At 35.7% G+C, this 21,929-nt stretch overlaps 1 pseudogene; it reads right to left on the bottom strand.

The window, feature by feature from the left end:
* The window catches only part of LOC121146247, a 41,888-nt pseudogene extending 22,057 nt beyond the window's left edge, over positions 1-19,831 (bottom strand).
* Between the last annotated feature and the right edge of the window lie 2,098 nt (positions 19,832-21,929).

The raw sequence follows: 21,929 nt of genomic DNA, 5'->3' as shown, positions 1-21,929 counted from the left end.
ATTTTTAATTTCTTCTTTAATTTTTAATAGACTTTTCATCCTAATTTTGTGCTCCATTTTTTCTTGTTTTTGTAGGTCTTTGAGATAGATTTAAGAATATTTTGTACATTTCCAAGTTTTTTGAAGTAAGCACTAATTACTAATTCATGTATCTTTTCAAGCTCATTAGCATTTCTTTATAATATTCAATTTCTTCTTGGTACATTCACATTTATGATAAACATATTTTTAATTAAAATTAAATTGACCCCTTGATCATTATATAACAACCCTCTTCTTCTTTTTACACTTTTTCTTTTTAACATTATTTTTTTCTGATATGTGCTGTTACTCTTGTTTGCTTTTGATTTCCATTTTCATAGCATAACAGCATATTTCTTTACTATTCTTTCACTTTCAGGATGCATGTAACTTTATTGATGCATTTGTTTTTTATCAGTAACATATATTTGGGTCTTCTTATTTTTCTTTTCTTTATTCATTTTAATCCTTTCAATTTCGGGATCTTTCATGCTTGTGCAGGGACCCAGGTACTTGAGCCATGCTGTTTTCCCAGTACATAAGCAGAGAGCTGGGTTGGAAGAGGAGAATCTGGGACCCATATGAGTACCGATGCTGCGCCACAGAATTAGCCTGTTGAGTCACAGTGTGGACCTCATGATAATATCTTGACAGCACGTTTTTGATAAAGAGGCAATCAGACATTTCAAAATTGTGGCCCAGTAGAGAGAGAAATTCCCATTGCAATACTAAATTCTCACTATTTAAATAGAGTGTAACGTTGAAATTTAAATACAAAATACAACACATTTTGCTTATTTTTAACACACATAGTTCACTATTTAAATTGGAATTATTGCCTTTCTATTATTGGCAAAGATGGTAGAGGAGGCAAAATTGGAAAATGAAGCAGGGTCTGTCAGGTTTGTAAGGCTCAGCATTTACATTGTTAACACTGTACTTTTTGCTTCAGATCTCCAGAGCAACTCTAAGCAAATAAAACAAGTATGTCATCAAATTCTTCAGGCTTTTGAGAAAAAGTAGAGAACTGGAATTAAATGATCTTTAAAAATAGTGTTTGAAATATAGTGTGTATGACAAACATGCCCACTGCACACATTCAGTTAAACTACTATTTAAACTGTTAGTTGTGGGATCTTACATAAGAAGTCAAACTTAAAATTAACTGAAGATGAACAATAAGTGCTCTAAAAGAAAATATAAAAGAAAATCTTCACAAAACCTGTTTGGCAATGGTTTCATGGATATGACACCAAAACGGGGAAACTCAAATACTTATAAATTAAATTACATCGAAATAAAAAGCTTCTTAAAGTAACGGAAGTGATTCTGTATAAGGAACTCCTGCCACGCAATAGTTAAACCAACAATAATAGTTATTTCCTGTTATCTTGGATGATGAGTAGATGAAAATTTTTTTAATGCCAATGCACAAATACCCAAAATTCAAGAATGATTCCTTGTCTCATATTATACTGTGTATATATTATTGAATTTAATAACCCTAATTAACAATGATTACTGATAGTTATTTTATCAATGATAATATTGGTGACTTCAATGTATTGATGAGTTTACTGCTATATCATCAGCAATAGTGCTGGCAATTTTATGTGATAGCCCTTAATGTAATAATAATCAAAAACTAGTATATCAGTAAATAATTGAAATCCTACCTTGTGTAAAGCACTACAGTCAGTGCATGCAATATTTAATTAAGCTTCATCTTTTTAAAGATTTTATTTACTTTTATTGGGAAGTTAAGTATACAGAGGAACAGAGACAGAGAGGAAGATCTTCCATCTGATGATTCACTTCCCAAGAGGCAGCAACAGCTGGAGTTTAGCTGAACCTAAGCCAGAAGACAGGAGCTTCTTCCAGGTCTACCACACAGGTGCAGGGTCCCAAGGCTTTCGGCTGTCCTCGACTGCTTTCCCAGGCCACAGGCAGGGAGCTAGATTGGAGGCGGTGCTGCTGGGATTAAAACCAAAGCCCATATGGGAACTAAGGGAGTTCAAGGCAAGGACTTTAACTGCTAGGCTACTGCACCACATCCTAATTAGACTCTTAAATAATTCTGTGATGCAAATAATACTTTTCTTCTTCATATTTAAAAATTGAGAATTAAAAAAGCTTAATTAGTGTGCCCCAAAATCACTTAGCTGATCTTATCATTTGAACAGTATTTGTAATCCTAAACTCATTTAAACACTTAAATCCTAAAATTTCATTTAACATGGATTATGGTGAAATCTTGATCCACTTATTGTGTCTGAAGATGCGGCTGATGGGAAGGGTTTGTACTGAATTAGCCTTCCAAGTGGAATCTGACCATCAAAATACGTTGAAATTATTAGGACATGTCAGGGACAAAGTTTTCTCTCTTTCTGACTTGCCATCTTGACTAAACCAATGTGACCTATCCACTCTTTTGCTGTGTACCTTTGAACCATAAATTAAAATAAACTTGTAGAATTATAAATTAGTTCTTTTCAAATTTTTTGTTATGAAAAGCTAACTATTACAACTTGAATATTGTTATACCGGAGTAAGAACTAGTTTTTGTTCAACTCTTAATCAAGGTGTTCTGAAAAGTTTATTTTCTTTATCTTTTACTTTTTCTGGCCTTTTACTTCTGAGGAGAGAAGAATATATTTGATTATCTGCAATTGGTTTTATTTCCACCTTCAATAAGCAGAAAATTGAGAATGCAGAGACTTTGCTAAATGTAATTATGCAACAACGTAAAAGTGCAGAGGAAATCAGAGCTAGAATCATGTGTGACAAAGTTTTAAGATAATTTTAAAGCAGAATTTTATAGATTTCTACTTTAAAAACAACATTGTTATTCATTGTTCTTATTCACTTACTTTTGTGCTTACCATGTTCATAGCATTATGGTGATTTTTTTTTGTTTAATGTTGGTATGAAATAAAGAGAGAAGAAAGAGTTGTTGACAGGGAAAAAGAAACGCACAGGGAGAGCTGATTTCCTGTCTTCTGATTTTCTCCTTGATTGTTAGTAACACCCAGACTGGGCAAACTGGGGCCAAGAGCTGAAACTACTTCAAGCGACTCGGCTTCTGGAGCCAGTACGTTCTTCCTCACAGGGCATTCAGCAACAAAAAGCTGTAATTGAAAGCAGAGCTGGGACTCAGACCCACGCACTCTGGCACAGACACGATCTGACGTAGCTACCTATCCACTGCCCTGAATAAACCATAAGACAGAACTTAACACAAATGACTCCTGTCCTCAGGTAGCACACGTTCTGGTGGGAAAGATGCCATGATGACATGAGACTCACAGTGTAACTGATTCCCTTAGGTAATTGTTAAGGTCAGGAGTAGAATGTTGTGTCATAAAACGAAAGCTTACTGCATTTATTTCTTTAGTTTCCCATTTCTTCCACAAAAAAAATATGGATTAGTTTCTACTAATCCACCACAAAGGAAATATGATAAAGTAGGCAGTGATATGAATATATATGCTGTAAATAAACGTATCAATTGAATGTGTTCAGTGATTTCGTTCAATACATTTAGGAAAAAAATGCATAATACATTAACCCTAATTAGTTTTAGTTCCTCTTTGCTCTATATTTTTGTAACGTATCTATGGGAAATTGTTTCCTCAAGAGAAGGAACGGAGTGAAGTGGTTCTCTCCACCCATCAACCCTATAATTGAATATGGCATTGCCAAGGTCATCTGTGGATGATCCCTGAGGGAACTCTATCATAAGAAATAAAAAAAATTTTGTAGTTTAAAAAGTAAATAAATACATTTTGAAACTAACTTGATTATTAATGGAAACTAAAATCCTACTCTTTTAATACTGCTGTAATTTTTAATATCAAGTAGGGATTGATTTTTGTTGTTTTGTGTGTCATATAGGCATTAAAATATTTTATTCATATAAGATACATTTAAATGGAAGCTTGGCAAATCATGCAATCACTCAGTAAACCTCTCTCTGTATGCATGTACATACACACATATTTATATGGACTGGAGCTAGGGTATTTCTTCAGATGGAAAGCTTAATCTTAAATCTATTAAAAATTATATTATTATGACTCATAGAACACTAGTTTCTAAACTGAATTATCTACAGTTAATCTTCAATTTTCCAAAAGATAAACTGAAAGAGAAACAATACATCCAACAAATACAGGTGATTAATGACACTGAAAAAATGGAGTTAGCCTCATTTTATGAATTGATTCCAGGTCAGAACTCTGTTAACAGTGCAAAAGGAAAGTGCCTCTCTTGGAATGACTGATGGGCTAATTTTGTACGTTTGGTTGTCCACGTGTTCTTTTCCAGTGGCACTGGTACACTTTGGAGGTTTAATTCTAGTAGATGTGTGTACATGAGGATAGGGGAGAATATTGGAAAATAAATCCATAAAATATTTAAGCTAAGAAAAGATAAAATGCAACACAATTAAAAGTCGATCGGTTGCTATACTCTTATTCTATTTATCTCTTAGTCTGTTAGTTCTCTTGCTCTTCTAATTTACTCCGTTTCCCTTCTAAAGGGATTCAGCATCACTGGGACCACGTTACAAACTCCTTTTTTGTGCTTCCAGTGAGTCTTGTTCACCAGTGCGATCTCGTTGGTCCATGTTTGCCATGGACCAACCACTTCCTTTAAGGATTTCATTTTCTTAGGAATGTCTCTCCTCCTCAAAGAATTAAGCCCTTTTCAGACATACTGTGTTACTCAATTGGGTTTCTGAACATGGACCTAAGTTTTAGCGAACATTCTTTCTATATAATCATGAAGCATGAGATTTAATTGAGGGAGCACTGAGTTATGTTTCATTGCAATCAAATCTCAACAAGATAATCTTGCTAATTCAGGTTTCATTTTTTTGTACTCTGTATATTAGCCACCACAGGTTCAAACCTTAATTGGCATATGCTGAATAAGTTCCAAATTTTGTGGACTGATCTATCATAATGTAATATTCCATTTATATGAAATATGAATGATATCTATAAATCTATGGAGTAGTACATTAAAATAAAATACATGTTATGTTTTAGAAACTTGTCTGGAATTCTTTTAGTTATAATTAATGTCTATTTTCCATATTTTCTATAGCAAAGCATAGCAATCACATGTTTTTATAACCCTTTTATAATTAACATCATGTCTGGAATGCTCTTCATATCACGAAAATATCATAAAAATAATTTTAAGGTTTCTCTCTTTTTTGAGATTTCTTTTCTTTCTTTTCTAAGGTTTTTTGTTTTTGTTTTTGTTTTGTTTTGTTTTGTTTTATGACATGGTTCCATAGGCTCTGGGCTTCCCCCATCCTTACCTCATGCCATCCCCCCATGTTGGATTCCTCCACCCTACTGTACTACTATTGCAGTAGTACAGTTCATATCCAGTCATGATTCCTTTATGGCGAGCATGTACCATGCAGAGAGTCCAGCCTCTTACTGTCCAGATAAATTCAACAGTTTTCTTGGGAGACCATCCCTGGTCTGAAAGTAGAGCTGGAGGAATATCATTCCCTCCAATGAAAAGCCACAACATAACAACAACAACAATTTGCAACAACATGAAGTTAATTGCCATGGTATTGAGTGACCAATATGTTAGAAAATGCAAGTTCTTAACCACATTCTGTGACTACTTTATTGACATTTTGAATTTTTTGTTGATAAAAAGTTCAGAGAAAGAAAGAAAAGTTTAAAAAACATAAGTAAGTGTTATATGTGACCCGAGGTAAGAAACACGGCATGCAAAATAAAAATGATTTCCTCCCACTCTTCACCTGAGTGGAATTGAAACAGAGATATTTTCTTTATAAGAAAAAGTTTTGTAAGTGCAGCTACTAAAAGGAAAAGATGCCCTAGCATCTTTAACTTGCTATGTGACAGAAAAGATCCTCTAGAAGTTCTTTCCATAATGTGTTTCTAAAAAATTTCCCTTTCTTTTTCTTTTTTTTTTTGTTTTGCATTGTAGAGGAATCACAGCCTCAAGAAAATTCCCTGATTGTTCTATTTTGCTCCATGTTTATTTCCATCTAATTTTCTTGATTAATTATTTAATTAAAATTCAAAAGATGCTAATTATAATAAGCAAAACAATCTTATGGTCTGTTAAGAAGCAGCTCACAAGCTCCCTCACACTCTGTTCAGGTCCTGCATTCTCTTCAATAACCACTGCTAGCTAGTAGCTTGGGGTATATAGCTTGGTTCTTCTCTCTCCATATATATGTAACACATGACATGCTCTGAAGTTTGGAAATAGTAGAGTTCTTAATTTTACTTTGACATTATTTTGCATAGATTATTGTTGTCTTCTAGCAAATACAGCAAAGAGCTCTTCTGCCATTTCTTTGATAAAACGGAGAATTTAACAATGAAAAATGATAAATTGTGACATTTGTCTATTTATTCATCTATGTATTTATTTTATGTATTACAGCTTAGGCAATAAGCTTTATTTAACTCGGAAGTTGCTGTTTTTAATAAATTTATTTTGAGAAAGAAAGAATAAATGAGATAGTGGCAAATCTCTCATCCATCGTTTCGTTCCTCAAATACTTGCAAAGTGGAGGCTGATCAAGCTGCAGCCTTGGCGCCAGGAATCAGGTTCATGTTTGTGAAGTGGGTGGCAGAGTTAAGTACCTGAACTGTTATCTGCTGCCTGCTGAGATGTGTGTTATGAGAAAATTGGAGTTGAGAGTAAAACCAAGACTTGAACACAAGCACTTAGAAACGGGTTGAGGATGAGCCAAGTGGCGACTGAACACTATATCAAACACCTACCTTTTGGCATTGACTTAAAGTTAATCCAACCTCTTGTGAGCAGTGCCATTTGGTTACCAGAAGAAGCACATTAAGCTTGGCTAGCACAGATGGGTCTGAGCAGGATGCGAAAAGACAGCTGTGGGTTTCACTTGTGTCTCTAGTTCTCCTGTCAATAACAAACATCTCCAGTACAGAATCAACCTTGCAACAGTAGATGCATCACAAAGCAAAATATACAGGGTATTATTTGTCACTGAAAACACATTTATTCTGCTGACCCAATGATTTCTATGCAATAAGAAATAATAGGACCTGGTGCAATAGCATAGTGGTTAAAGTCCTCGCCTTGCACTCCCAGGATCCCATATGGGCTCTGATTCTAATCCTGGCGGTCCTGCTTCCCAGCCAGCTCCATGCTTGTGACCTTGGGACCCTGCAACTGTGTGGGAGACCTGGAAGAGCTCCTGGCTCCTGGCTTTGGACCAGCTCAGCTCCAGCTGTTGCAGTTACTTGGGGAGTGAATCATTGGATGAAAGATATTCCTCTCTGTCTTTCCTCCTCTCTGTATATGCACCTTTCCAATAAAAATAAAGTGAATCTTAAAAAAAAAAAGAAATAATAAAGAGTTCAGTATTTTGAAAGTTAGTAATATTTACTTGTTATAGCTTTTTTTTATTGAAGGTAGGAGGATATGATCAGGGCGAGGCCGGGTGGCTTCGGGGATCCACGGGCCCTTGTTATAGCTTTTTATGTGTCAATAATTGTTGCTCCAAATTTAAAGCATATTGTAAATGAGAGTGTGCATTTATGTTCTGTATATATGTGTTTATATTTGTGATAAATCTATCTAGCTCATCAATATGCAATGGAAACTAAATAGTTGTATCACATTACCAAAAAACGTAAACAATTTATTAAAAACCCAGTGCTTGCCTTCTTCTCTACGTATAATCACAGACAGATTTCTAACTGCTATTAAAGGTGTTTACTATCTCAATCTACATATTTACAAACACAATTTGGTTTATACATATTCATTTGCTCTCACACATTGATGCCTGTCTCCATAAAGTTGATTTGCAGATGTAATAGTAAGAAAACGTATGCTTGAAAGTAAATCAAAGCAACACATGATTTAAGCATTAAGTTTCATTTTTGATTGCAAGCTTATTTTCTGGTAGTTTTGCTTGCTTAATAAAAACATGTAATTTGTAATTTGTGCCTGAGATTTTATAAAGCTCAAGAAAGATATGTTAAAAGAGATGCGTGTATGAACCAAAATTTAAAACAGTTAAAAATTCTGAAATCACTCTATATTAGAACCCTAAGAAACATGTAGAACAGAGTTCATGTTCAATTAACAACTTAATTTTAGTCATACAAAATTCACAGTTTGAAAAGCCAAAGACAATGAACATTACATTGAGAGAATGAAAAGTAAAGCAATGACAGGACCCATCTATCAGAGAGCTATGAAAACCTCTATTTCATGATCTTTAAAGGCAGAACCATTTTTAAAAATAAAATGTAGGACAATATAGTCTTGTGATCTCAGGTCTTTGCTGCCATCTGTAATACTTTATATTAAATAAATATTAATGCCACATTTACTTCTTGCATTTTGAGAATATGAATTGTGCCTTAACCATGTTTCATGATTGTGCTCTTCTCTATATTACACCTTTCTGTTTCCCTTGCTGTCTTCCTAAACAAATATATTATCTTGTCCATTCAGAATCCTATTTATCAGTAGTCATTAAGAAATCTGTTCTTTATATTTTTCCAAGTATTTCAAAAGATCTTGTTATGGTTTCTAGGTGAAACTACAAGGCACAAATTAAATTTGCTATTCAGATTCACATGATTTTTTAAAATCAAACATATATTCCAAGCAATGTTTGGAATATACTGAAAGTCAGTGTTTCATACTTTTCTCAAATTAAATTTTTTTCTCGAATCCTCTATGTATTTCTTAAACTTGTCACCCTGTATGCGGGGCCCTTGTAACAATGTGGGCATCTGACTTCAATCATGAGATAAGGATGGATGCTTCTGCTATATATTACACATTCCGCATCACGATTATTGATGCTTTCTAGAAGAGATAGGGAGGAAATGACAACACTCCAAATGCAACTTATTTTCTTTTTCCATTGATGATTTGACCCATTTTGTGGAGACTCACCTTGAATTAGATTTTTAGGACCCTCAATGAAACCTAGGGTGAATTTCATAACAATTCCAGCTATTTTCAGATTATGAAAAGTTTGATTGCTTTTGTTCACTAAAATTCATCTCAATTCAACAAGTAACATGTTAAGTCTAGAACAATGTCTACATACTGGCAGTTATTAACTTATGGCTTCTTTCTTTGTGGCCCAGGTATCCTGATGACTTTTATTTCTGAGATGGTTGGTTAGGAAGGTTCTACTCTGTTTACTCAGTCCTTCCACTCAGTATCCTATTCCATCATCTTTGGTTTAATCATGGGCAGTAAAGGAGCAATGGAAGACAGAGATTGGAAGAGATGAAGCAGTTATGAATTTATCATAAATCAGTGGCCTGTACTTGTACTTATAGTCTTAGAAGTCCTCATATCAGTCTTTTTGAAAACATTTTGGAGGCTTCTCTGCTGATACGAATTTCTAATCTGAAGTTTCCCCGATCACTTGTGACTCTGCTTATTGCCAATTTTTTATATCTATATATTTAACACTAGGCATAACATAGTCCACTCCCAGTTGTAATGTTTTTTTTTTCTGTAACTCCACATGGTCCTTTTGAAGAGCAGTGAAATGAACATTTCATCATGATGTAGGCGTACATGCATGTGCTCATAATTACCATATATTCATATCCCTGATATAAGGGCCATTGCACAGTTAAATTTCTAGCAACCTCAGTGATTTTACCTTAGATTCCAATGCATGAGTCAGGACAGTACTGTAGTGATGTCTAGGGGTCACAGTACAAGCTCTTCTTATGGTCTTGTTGCTCTTCTTTCCCTTTGAGTTGAGGAAAAACAGTTCCAGCTTCTCCTTGTTTTTGACCTCAAACTTTCAGACCACTAATATGGTAAGGGAAAATACAAATATAGGATTTGGAATGTTCTTCACAAGTCTCAAATCAGCAGCTTCCACTGGATATGGAAGGGTCACCTTCTGCTCCATTGAGGTCTTTCATGAACCTGAGACTAAAGCCCTACATTGGTTCAAGTTAAACATGTGGTTAAATGTATTAGTGTGAATTTTCTGTCATTCTTAGAATTGAGATTTAAGCTTAATTTCAGCTGAAGTCATTAACAAGACAATGTTCTTGAGCACAGTTATCAGAGACACTGTCCTTAAGCACCTCACAGGTTGCCACCCATTGGCTCACCACTTAGTACAAATAGTATAAGTGCACGTTCTCACATCATTTGTGAATTAGTGGCTTTTACAATACAGTGAGGATGTAGCAGTTTATTGCACTGAAGCACGATTTTGCAGAACCTGGCTGTTTTTCAGGTAGTCTAACTCTATAACGCTAATAAGACATATGTCAACAGTTTAGGTGAACAGTTTTAGGAGGCGTGTGCAGAGAAATCTTCAATACCCTAGTGAGGAGTAACTAATCTTTGTGTCCCACCCAGTGAGTTATAAGTGCATCCCCACTGCCCGTTTCCTGTCTGTTTCTAAGCTTTCCTTGCTGTTCTCTACCTATTCCAGTTTTTTTTTTTTGTTTATTTGGTTGTTTGTTAGTTTGTTTTGAGGGGTTTCTTGCACTTTTTTTTCTCTCTTTTAACATGTTGGATACTCAATACCATGTCAACGAATTCCATTATGTTATAAATTGTTACTGATGTAATGTCGGGGCTTTTAATTGATTGGGATGATACTCTGCCGGCTCTACCTTCAGACCAGAGATGGTCTCCCCTAGAAACCATTGAACTTATCTGGACAATAAGATGCTGAACTCTATGCTTGGTAGATGCTTGCAATGAAAGAATCTCAACTGAATTTGAACTGTGGTAATGCAACAAGGTGGAATAATCCACCATGGGGTGGGGCAGGTTTTGGGGAGTGAGGGGGGAGTCCCAGTGCCTATAAAACTGTGTCACACAATGCAATGTAATCAATAGTAATAAAAAATACAGTGAAGAAAGAAATGTTTTACAGATTACTGCTTGCAAATATACAGGTGCTTTCCTTAAAACAGATACTTACTAGGGGTCACAGTATGTAGGACGAAGCTTGATTCATTTATCTAATATTCTAGGAAGGGGGAAAATTATAGTACAAAGAAATACCAAATAATGCATTGGCATTCACAGCAGGATGCTGGTATTAACAAAATTTACAATGTTTTTGAAGAGAGGTAATGTGAAATTCTCTGCAGCTTCAGTAGTAATGTATAATACAGCACAAAGAAAAATGATCTTTTAATTTTATGTATGACCTTGACCAGAGGTGTTAATCCTCTGTATGTCCTATAATTCTCCTACTGCTTGAGATGAAACAAAATGACACTCCATGTCTTTCATTGATACATCACATATGGGGCGGGGGGGATTTAGAAGCTGGGAAAATCTCTTCTTGCGTTTAAGAGTAGGGGCCAGGTGGCATAATCATGTTGTTCTGCAATTGAATGGGGGCATTAAACTACAAAATTCCTCATTGTGGTCACATCATCTACACATTAAAAAAATCAGCTATTTGCCACCAAGACACAGCTTTTGCAAAATTTGAATGCAAGAAGTAGGAAAGAGGTTTGGAAATAGATAATGCTAGTCAGGTTTATAAAGAGATGCTCATGCTGAGCGATCTAATGTAAGACTTCAATTCTGTGTGCTTCATTATTAAGCTGGGGACAATAAAAAGACATTTCACTGATAATGGTAGGAAAAAAATTGAATAAAGGATTATTTAAGATTGGTTATCACAGCAAGGAGTAGAATAGGAAGTAGAGGTTATGAGGAGTTTGCAGAGTGACTGCTAGATGTATAGGATGACCTGAGGAATTGGAAAAAAGAATTAGATATTGAAATTATTATTTTTTAAAAAGATTTATTTTTATTGGAAAGTCAGATATACATACAGGAGGAGAGACAGAGAGGAAGGTCTTCTGTCTGATGATTCACTCCCCAAGTGAGCACAATGGCTGGTACTGTGCCGAGTCAGAGCCAGGAGCCAGGAACTTCATCCGGGTCTCCCACACAGATGCAGGGTCCCAAAGCTTTGGAACGTTCTGGACTGCTTTCCCAGGCCACAATCAGGGAGCTGGATATGAAGTTGAGCTGCCGGGATTAGACCTGGCGCCCATATGGGATCCCAGCGCATTTGAGGCGAAGACTTTAGCTGCTAGGCCAGGCCACTGGGCCCTAGATATTGGAATTATTGTTCAGAAAGGACACTGGACAAAATACGAGATGGAAAAATACATATAAAGCTGTGCTAACATCTTGGTTTCTTCTTAAGACCAGCAGAAAGACAAGCTGCCCTCTTTGTGTAAGCAGTGGATCTGACAATAAGAACATTCTCTAAAAGCTTGCTTCTTCATTTTCCCAAACATCTGTATCAGTGGATATTCACACCAGGTGTGGGTTCCATTGAACTGGAACTCTTTTAGATCTCTGTGTTTTTGAGGCTGTACCTCAAATATTTGACTTCATTTATTGGTGAATGAACTCAAGAATCAGCATTTTTATGGAACCACATTATAATTCCTTAAGGGATTTATAAAAGCAGTTTAAAAGCACTGTTGTAAGTAAAAATAAATGTGTAGAGAATGAGCTGCTAAAAAAAATTAATGGGCAATTTATGCCTGTGGAATGGAAAAAAATATCTTTTCCTGGATGCACTGCTGCAACTATATGAATATATTGACTGCTGAGTCTCTGGTATGCCTGAATGGTGTCTTCCTTCCTCAGGATGAGAAGTGAGATCAAGTCCATGGAGAAACAATCGTAGTCATTCACAATCTCCCCCAACCATTCTATCCTTAAGCACTCTCATAACACGAATGACAAATGAAGACAAGAAATGCGAACAATTACAGAGGCTCTTTAGCGAAACTGGTAAGCAGGCAGTCCAAGAGTCAGTAAAGAGCAATCCATCCAAGACGTGGTGATGGGCTTGGGGCTGAAGCATGCAAGCATGCTGGCAATGAGAAAGGGTCAGCCTCACGGACCCTCCTTGTGTAGGCTGACAGCTCAGCATCACCACATATTTTAGTTTTCAAAAACATGTCAGGACCCAGGTTTTTATGAGAAAAACCTTAACTGCTGAAACATTGGAATTGAATACAATGTTTTTTTTTTTTTTAACTACAGGGTTAAATGAAATACATAAATGGACTCAGATAACTCAAACCCAACTCTGATCTTCCATGAAATTCTGTGTCTAACTATGGTCTTTATATTCAGGCCACAATATCTCCTTCAATCCCTAGTCTCCTGAGATGTTTCTGTGCTGTTCCCATGAGGCTCTTTGCTGCTATGTGTAGTTACACGCCTTGCTCTTATAAATCAACTTTTTGAAAAGTTTGCAATTCAGTCAATTACATAGTCTTTTCCTAGGGAGAAAAATGTATTATAATTTATAGCTCTCATTCCAAAGTGATTCCAAGTAATGCCTCACTCATGTTTAAAAGAGAGTTTAGAAGATAAAGCATATAATTATTCATACCAATGTGATAACTGGAACAACTACAAAAATAAAGGTAATAATTAATTGTGAATTGTATTGAATTTTTTTTACAGATTTGATTAAATTAGTTGCTATTGGGAATATTCAAAATAAATAGAGAGTAAAGTTCAAACTATTTTTAATTGAAACATAAACAATAGAATTTGTTTGGGAAAAGGATTAGGATTGGCAGTCCTCTCTTGTGCTGAAGTCACAGCTCCAACACTGTGCTTTCTAGGAAACACAATGAAATGACTAAAATTTTTCAGTGTTTGTGTTCATTTTGTATGGGAATACAAAGTTTAACCCCATCACAAAATGTTGGCAACTCAACTCTTCATGAGCTGAGCTGATTTTGCTTATGAACAGAAATTACGAAAAAGAATACCTTAGCAGAAATCACTTGAATCAGTATCAAAGCACATATTACCAGTATGAGTAATACTATAATTTTTTTATATAATACATGGGAAGGGCAACTTATTCTACAGTTTATAATCCTGAGAACTAGCCCATATATCAGCATTGATGATCACTTTGTAACATATGTTGAATAAAATGTGAAGGGTCTGATAAACAGCCCTGGGTTTGCTGTCAAAACTCAAAGAGATTAAGGAGACATGGTGGCTGAATGCCAGGGTGGTACTCTGTTTTAACTCTTGGAACAGAAATTGTGGACAGCTGGTAAATCTTCCAATTTGGTTAACAGTATTCTGCTAATGTTAGTTTCTTAGTTTTGACAAATTAACTATGACTGGAGACCTGCTAGGTTAACAGTAGGGGATTTTGCTAAAGTGGTTCTGGAGATTTTGTGTTATCCTTGAAACTTATCTGTAACTCAAAAGCAATTTTAAGATTAAAAGTTTATTATTAAAATATCATATTCTCACTATCCTTAAATATATAAATTTGATTAAAATTAGTAAGCAAATACCTATATTTGAATTTATACTGCTAGTACCTTCATCATCTTCAGAGTAGAGAATATTAGCATTCAAAGAAGGAGCCGATGTTCTCAATTGTTAACATTGCTATAAAATACTTACTATATCAATGAATGAATCATGTTTGGTTTCCATTCAGTTTCCAATTCATCATGGAATTTGTTCACCCATCATAGTCACATCATTTGGATCACTAGACTTCATTTATATGGTTCACCATTGGGCACAAATGGCACTTTCTTGCAACCAAATTACCCTTTTAATACACACTTAGGCTTTAGGAAAATAAGCTAAGCCAAACAGTACTGGATAGTTCAGAAGTTCACATAAAATTCAGAACAATGTTTAAAGAACTGCAATAAAGATATGGATATTTTCCTTACGATCTATACTAACCAGAGATTTATTTCTTGGGGTAGAGGAAGTGATTAGTTTTAATTGCCCATGGTTCTTGGAGTGAATCCCACTGAAGGATGTTTTTGCCTCTGGGCAACTTGATATTAAAATCTTTCCCTGTGAGTTGGCTTGACATATCAACAGCTCTACTTATTTTAGCTATAATGGACTTTGTAATAAAAGTATATTTTTGAATTTTAATTTGCCTCTGCACTTGTTTTCTTCGTGAATGGAAGAAAAAGTAAAGAGACATATAATACTGTAGCAGCTAGACTCCTTTTTTAAAACAAACATGAACTGAAATTTTGGGAAAGATGGTTGATCTCTACTGTTTCGTTTTTAATCTCAAATTTATTTCTTTGCTTTGCGTGTGTGTGTGTGTGTGTGTGTGTATGAAATGAGAGTAACAACACCATATTCAATCCTCTATCCATTTGCAATTCATCCATTACATGACTTGAAATTATGTAAAGTCTCAGAAAGGATTCATAGTTTTCGCAAAAGCACTTTAGAGTAGTTAGATTAGATTGCTCTTTTATGCTTTTATAAAAAATATATACTGCATATTATCATACATAAGAAGTGATTTAAAATCAAAAGAAAAGTATTTGCCTTTATTAAACCCATTGCATTAGCAAAAGTTGCTAAAAAGGTCAACATTTCGGGTTGCCTTTTTCTTAATTCTAATAAGCATTTTTGTTAGAAAGTTGACTATATCAGTATGAAGCACGCTGAAAAAGACCATGATGTCACAAATGTATGGATGTATTCTAAGTGGCAACTAAAATCCCTAGGCAACTGTTCAAAGTTGGGAGCTAAAATTTTTGCTACGAGGAATAGAAAGGGCACCATCAAGAACCTTATGTCATGAATATGGAGTGAAGTTTGAGTACAAAAAGTGACACTTTTGTTGTCTTTTCAAATATTTAAGCCTCTAAAGTGAAAAACAAAAAAGGCAATTAGAGTAAAAGAATAGTTTGAATACAGTGTGAATACACGCAGATGACTTTTGAGTTGCTATAGACAGTGAACACACATAATTCGATTTTGAGAAGAGTGTGGACTCTTGCTGAACAAACCTTTCCTTGTCTTCTACTTTGCTCTTGACAGAGTAGCCAGTATCTTTGATTCTCAAGAGAATGGAATTTGCTTAGATGGCTCAAGTGTCTTCATTGCTCAAATACACAGAAGCAAATAGAAAAAGATACAAAAGAACTTGTGGCAGTTGTCTCAATAGGGGAGCAGCAGCTTCCTACTTTTAAACTGAGCAATCTTCAGACTACAAAACTCTGTTTTGGGCCGGCCAGGTAGCCTAGTGGCAAAAGTCCTTACCTTGCATGTGCCAGGATCCCATAGGGGATTCAGTTTGTGTCGTGACTGCTCTTCTTCTGATCCAGCTAACTGCTTATGGTCTGGGAAAGCAGCAGAGGACAGCTCAAAGCCTCAGCTTTCTGCATCACATGGGATACCTAGAAGAAGCTCCTGGCTCCTGTCTTCGGATCAGATCCGATCAGCTCTGGCCATTGCGGCCACTTGGGGAGTGAACTAGCAGATGCAAGATCTTCCTCTCTGTAAATCTGCCTTTCCAATAAAAATGAAAAAAAAAATCTTTAAAAACAAAGCTTCCCCTCAACCACCCATACAAGACCAAGCAGAAATGTCACATAAGGAAGAGAGATCCTGAAAGTCTCCTTGGGTTTTCAAATATCAACTTTGAAGTATCAATAAGAATTGAGAATTTAGCTCCAAGAGTTGCAGCGATTACAGGCAATGCTATGGGCCATGCCTATGAAGTGTTCCCCAAACTGCAGATTCTGAAGCACAGGAAACGCTACTTTATTTTTGGAATGCTTTAAACTTACTTATTTTTGTTCTCAGAAGTGTGTATGATGGGTACAGTTTTGAACCTCGGACAATCATGCACTTTTCTGTGTAAAATAGGTAGCTTATTATACAAAGAATCTCAGAAATTCAAGAGGAAAGCACTTAAAATACAGTCACAGGGTAAATGCCCTTAATTTCTCAATTTTTGGAAAAACAAAAACGTATTTTTTGCTTCCTCTTGTCATCTTTTACCACTGAAAACATCAGTCTCCACCATAGATGCTTTCTAGCTGTTCCAGTACAGGAATCTTTACTCATCACTACCTCCTATCATGTCCCCAGTTATTAATGGTATATGAAGCCACGTTGGATCTCGAAGACATACAAAGATAACACACCCTTGGGTGGAGCCAGTGGGAGGGGTTGGAACCAAGAATTTAATCCAAGTTTCCCACACGGGTGACGAAGAGCCAATTACTTGAGGTATCATCACTGTATCCTGGGCCTATACTGGCAGGAGGATTGAGTCAGGGGTCATGCTTTGTTTCAACTTTGGTATTTTACCATTTTGGAAGAGACAAACCATATGGACAAAACTGGAACTGTTCAATCACTTTCTCTCTGAGTGTATGTGCTGCCCAAGCGAGTTCCTTCCCTCCTCTTTTAACTCACTTGAGTGTCTCTAAATCAGATGGAATCAAGGGAAAAGGCACTGATGGAAGATGATAAAGAGTAAATGAGTGCCCAGCATGAAGACAGTGTATGCATTCTCTAGGCTTCCGCGAGGGGACACAAAATGTCACCTCCATTACGATACTTAGTTTGAAAATGAAGAGAGATGAAACTTAAGTGCAGGAAAGACATTTTTAATAACTGAAGCTGACAAAAAAAGTATGCAATCATACTGAAGTGTCACTAAAGATGATTGTCATCTAGCAGAAAAGGGGTAGGAGCGGGTAAATAACATATCACAGTTGATAGAAATTATTAGAAACATAAAATGTCTCTGTGTTTACAACCGTGTGTAACTGTTCATACCAGTTGCAGTTATTTGCACAGTGTCTCTTGTGATTTGTCTCCCTGCCCTAAAAATAAGCGTCAAAACAATGTGGATGAATTACAGTCTGCTGAATCAATTCCACACCTTGGAGGTTTTACTGTTCATTGACAAGGGAGATGTTTTCCTCAATATGTGAACTAATTGACTCCGTCACTCACAGAATGAGCTGAGATCCAGGAAGGACGATGTACAGCTTTTTGGATTACAACAACAAAGTTATGACAATTACTAGTGGAAAAGAGTTGTTTTTTTTTTGACCGTGAGAAGCTATTAGGCAAACATCATACATACACTGTTATTTTTGGAGTGTGTGTACTTCAAAAATTTATCAGAAATGAAATAAAAGTATGCATACATGTGCGCAAAAAGGTTTGAAATTCATGCTAAAAACCTTTCAAAATTTCAAAGAAAGGCTGCCCTTATGACGCGGCGGCCTATGTCCCCACTTACAGTTTGTATACTTCAGAGTGACAGTTCAGGTTTCAGCTATTGCACTTCCAATCTGGTTCCCAGCTAATGAATTTTCCATCTGTGGATTTACTTTCCAAACCCTTATAATTACCGGAGCTTGGTGAATTCAAAGCTAGAAACTGAAAACTCGGTCCAGATCTCTCATGTGAGCTGAGGATTCAACTATCTGAGCCATCAACTGCTCTTCCCCAGTGTGTGCACGAACAAGAGGTTGGGACGAAGCTTAGAACTGAGATACAAACCCACCCACTTGATATTATGTTCCAAATGTTTGGTCCTTAAAAATTATATTATTTTTTCACGCAGCATAATCTCTGCAAAAATCCCACCAATGGAAAATTTCATAAATCCTGCTGCATAAAATATTGTTATGAGGCAATATTATATTTAGTGCAACATGAAACAATTCTTTTCCTTTTTGAATGTATTATATTTACTAATATATATCCACTGTTTTCTAAAATATGTGTTTCACAAACATAATAATCTTATTTAAGCATATTTTTTATAAGTTAGAACTAGCATGCCTATGGGATTCTGGCATGTTCAAGGTTAGGACTTTAGCCACTAGGCTACCTCGCCTGGCCCTCTTTGAAGTGGTGTATCAGTCACACTTCTGGTTTGACAGAATGCTCTGCATATTCACCAGCTGTTGCTATTCAAAGTATTTTCAGTTGTAGACATTAATGTCTTAAAAAAAAAGAGAACAAGAGAGAAAGTGCTTACAACTGCTGAAATATTCTTACGTTGCGCCAGGAGCTGGGACATCAGTGTAGGTATCCCATGTGGGTGGCAGGGATCCAACTGTCTTATGTATTTTAATATTAAATATTTATTTGAAAGGTGGAGTGACAAAGGGACGAGGGGGAGGGAGCAGGGTGGATAGAGACGGAGATAATTTCCCATCTCTTGGTTAACTCCGCCAATCACAGCCACAGAAGCCTGAAGCCTGGATCCTATTCAATTCTCTCAACAAGGGACAGGGGCTTGAGTGCTTGTGGTGCCCTCCCAGAGAAATTAGCATGGAGATGAGCTGGAAGACTAGCTGGCATACATCAGGTATTCTGAAATGGGGTACTGGCTTAATCCACTTTTCCACAGTACTGGCTTGCACCCAACTATGTGGATGTCTGCTTTCTGTCAGAGTCTACAGTGGCGAGGAGCGACTATGGTGTGTGACCAGCACATACTTCTAGATGGGAAAAAGACATCCTTAAGTAATGTCTAAATATTTAGGTCAAATGTCCATCTACATTTAGCTATTTTGATGCCAACATATTTATGACTGTAATTTTCATTTTCTTATTTATTATTCTTCTGTCATAGCATTAATGATTTTATAACGTGTATTTGCCAATTGTTGTCATTTTTTTCTATTTTACTCTTGAGTTATTTTTATTTCCTGACTACCACCAGTGTATCACAGTCATGTTGTAAATCCCTGCTCCTTTCATGATTAGCTACGTGTTTAAGTGGGCTTTAAGAAAGATACATTTATCTTTTTTGACAGATTTACAGAGAGAGAGAGACACACACAGTGAAATCTACCATTGGTCAATTTACCCCACAGATGGTCGCCAAAGCCCGTATTTGGATAGGCAGAAGTTGGGACTCAGGAGACTGGCGCTTCATCTGGATAGCCCATATCGATGGCATGAGCCCAAACAATTTGGCCATCTTGTACTGCTTTTCCCGGGCACGTGAGCTGGACTGGAAGCAGAGCCGACAGGACGTGACCTGGTGCTCATTTGGAATGACGTCATTGCAGGCAGAAGCTTTATTGGCTTTGTCACAACACAAGTCCCTTTAAAAACCTTAAAAATTGAATTTTATGTTTTTTTTTTCCTTTGGGGGGGGTGTGAAAGATTGTGTTGTAGAATTTCACTTTTTACCAGGAGAATAATTTGTATTTACCAAGTAGGCAACACATTTCTGTTTTATATAGAAGAGAGGATATTAGGCAGATAAATTATTCATATAAATTCTGCCTCTAGGGAACACAAAACAACAAGTGCATTATAGTTGAATGGTATGAAGATACATGCATTTTTATATCAAAGACATTATACATGCCTGATCCATGTCTCCAAAAGGAAAATATCTGTATCTCCAAAAGATGTATATGCAAAAATAGAGTGCTGGTATAGTAAATGATGTGCAAATATAAAATTGTGAAATTTTGACAAAAGGTTTGGCTAATGTAGGCAGCAAATTATGAATGTCTTGTCAATAATGCTTTTAAGTTAAATTGATTTTAAAGAAGAGAAATATAAGGACAAATAATTTTGATTCAAACAATACTGATACATCCTATATGTAATAACTACAAGTACCTGAGGTATTAATGTTCAGGTGTGTGTTAATAATACTGATAATTTTCAGTTTAGATGTGTACCAATATAGTATCCTATCTCCAATGTTGGCAAGTTCAATCAAGTCTGCAAATAATGAAATGTTGAACTTTTTCTAATAGCTTGATTTGAATTCAGTGAGCATAATTAGCAAATGAAATTTAAATAACTAGAATTTTAAACAGAAGTTTATTGGAATAAATTGTGCAAACTTGTGACATGATAAGAAATAATTTTATGAATGTCATTTTTTAAAAAATGTGCAAAATGCATAATAAAACAATACATGTTCTTAATAAAATCACACTTATTTGTACAATCAAATTTGCAGATGAACTGCACGAATATTTTAATAGTAACTATAATAATGCTACAGTATGTAATAGGTAGCTTGGCAAGTACTTTGCACATATTTTCAAATTTATTCTTCAGGATAGTCTTAAGAAGTAGTTACAACAATGTACTAGAGTAATTAACACTGGTTTATGAGTTACATTTCCAGAACTTTTATAAGTTGGTCGATAGATGCTTGGTGGTTTGAACTTGGCCATGGTGGAATGATTCACACATTGAAAATTAATAAGCACAACGAAGAAACACTTTCTTTCTTCCTCTGAGAATCTGCTATTACATGATTCCCAGTATCCTACTGGGTAGTTACTGCTCTTATTCTCCTTTAACAAATGACAAGATGTAAGGAGTTAAATGTTTCCCAGAGACACAAACATACACATTTATAAATAAATTGGCATTCAAGTCAGCGATCCCTCCTCTAAGAATAGAATTTTAAAGGAAGTCTGAAAAAATATTCACTCTAAGCTCTAATCAGCTGTTTCCAGAAAAGCTGTGTCATCTGTATAGACAGCCGTGTTTCACATGGTGTGGACTTGCCTAATGACCATAAGATTCAACCACACAGCTGACTCTTGCCATATATGGGCTGTTATATACAAAGCATGTTCCTCTGTCACAACCTAGGATAGCATGCTGTTTTACTGAATGTAGGAAGCACTTTCCTCTAGGTTTAATCATTCAACTTCATTTTTCCCACTGCTATCTAAAGTCAGTCAAACTCACAAGTATGATTATATCACTTGACATTCAAATTTTTTCAAAAATTGTGTATTATTTTCAGGTGTTGAGTCCAAATATTCGGATCATTGATTAACTTGTCCTTACAAAATCAATGTCATAGCATTTTCAGTATTACATACTATTCTGTACATCAGGCTATCTGCAATTGTAACATCTATTTCTATCTCTATACCTCTAAGTGTTTCATATTTCAGTATCTTGGCCCTACTTATTGACACAGTTCTTGTAGCTATTTTTATTATCTTTTAAATGTTTTTATTTTCATTCAAAAACCATAGTTACAGAGGGAAGAACACATACACACACGTCTTCCATCTGCTGTTTCACTT

Source organism: Ochotona curzoniae, unplaced genomic scaffold (genome assembly GCF_017591425.1).
Source record: "Ochotona curzoniae isolate NIBS_2020 unplaced genomic scaffold, NIBS_Ocur_1.0 scaffold_3890, whole genome shotgun sequence".
In the NCBI taxonomy this organism is placed as follows: domain Eukaryota; kingdom Metazoa; phylum Chordata; class Mammalia; order Lagomorpha; family Ochotonidae; genus Ochotona; species Ochotona curzoniae.
Note: the sequence above shows the minus strand (reverse complement) of the source record. Positions and strands in the feature narration are given on the sequence as shown.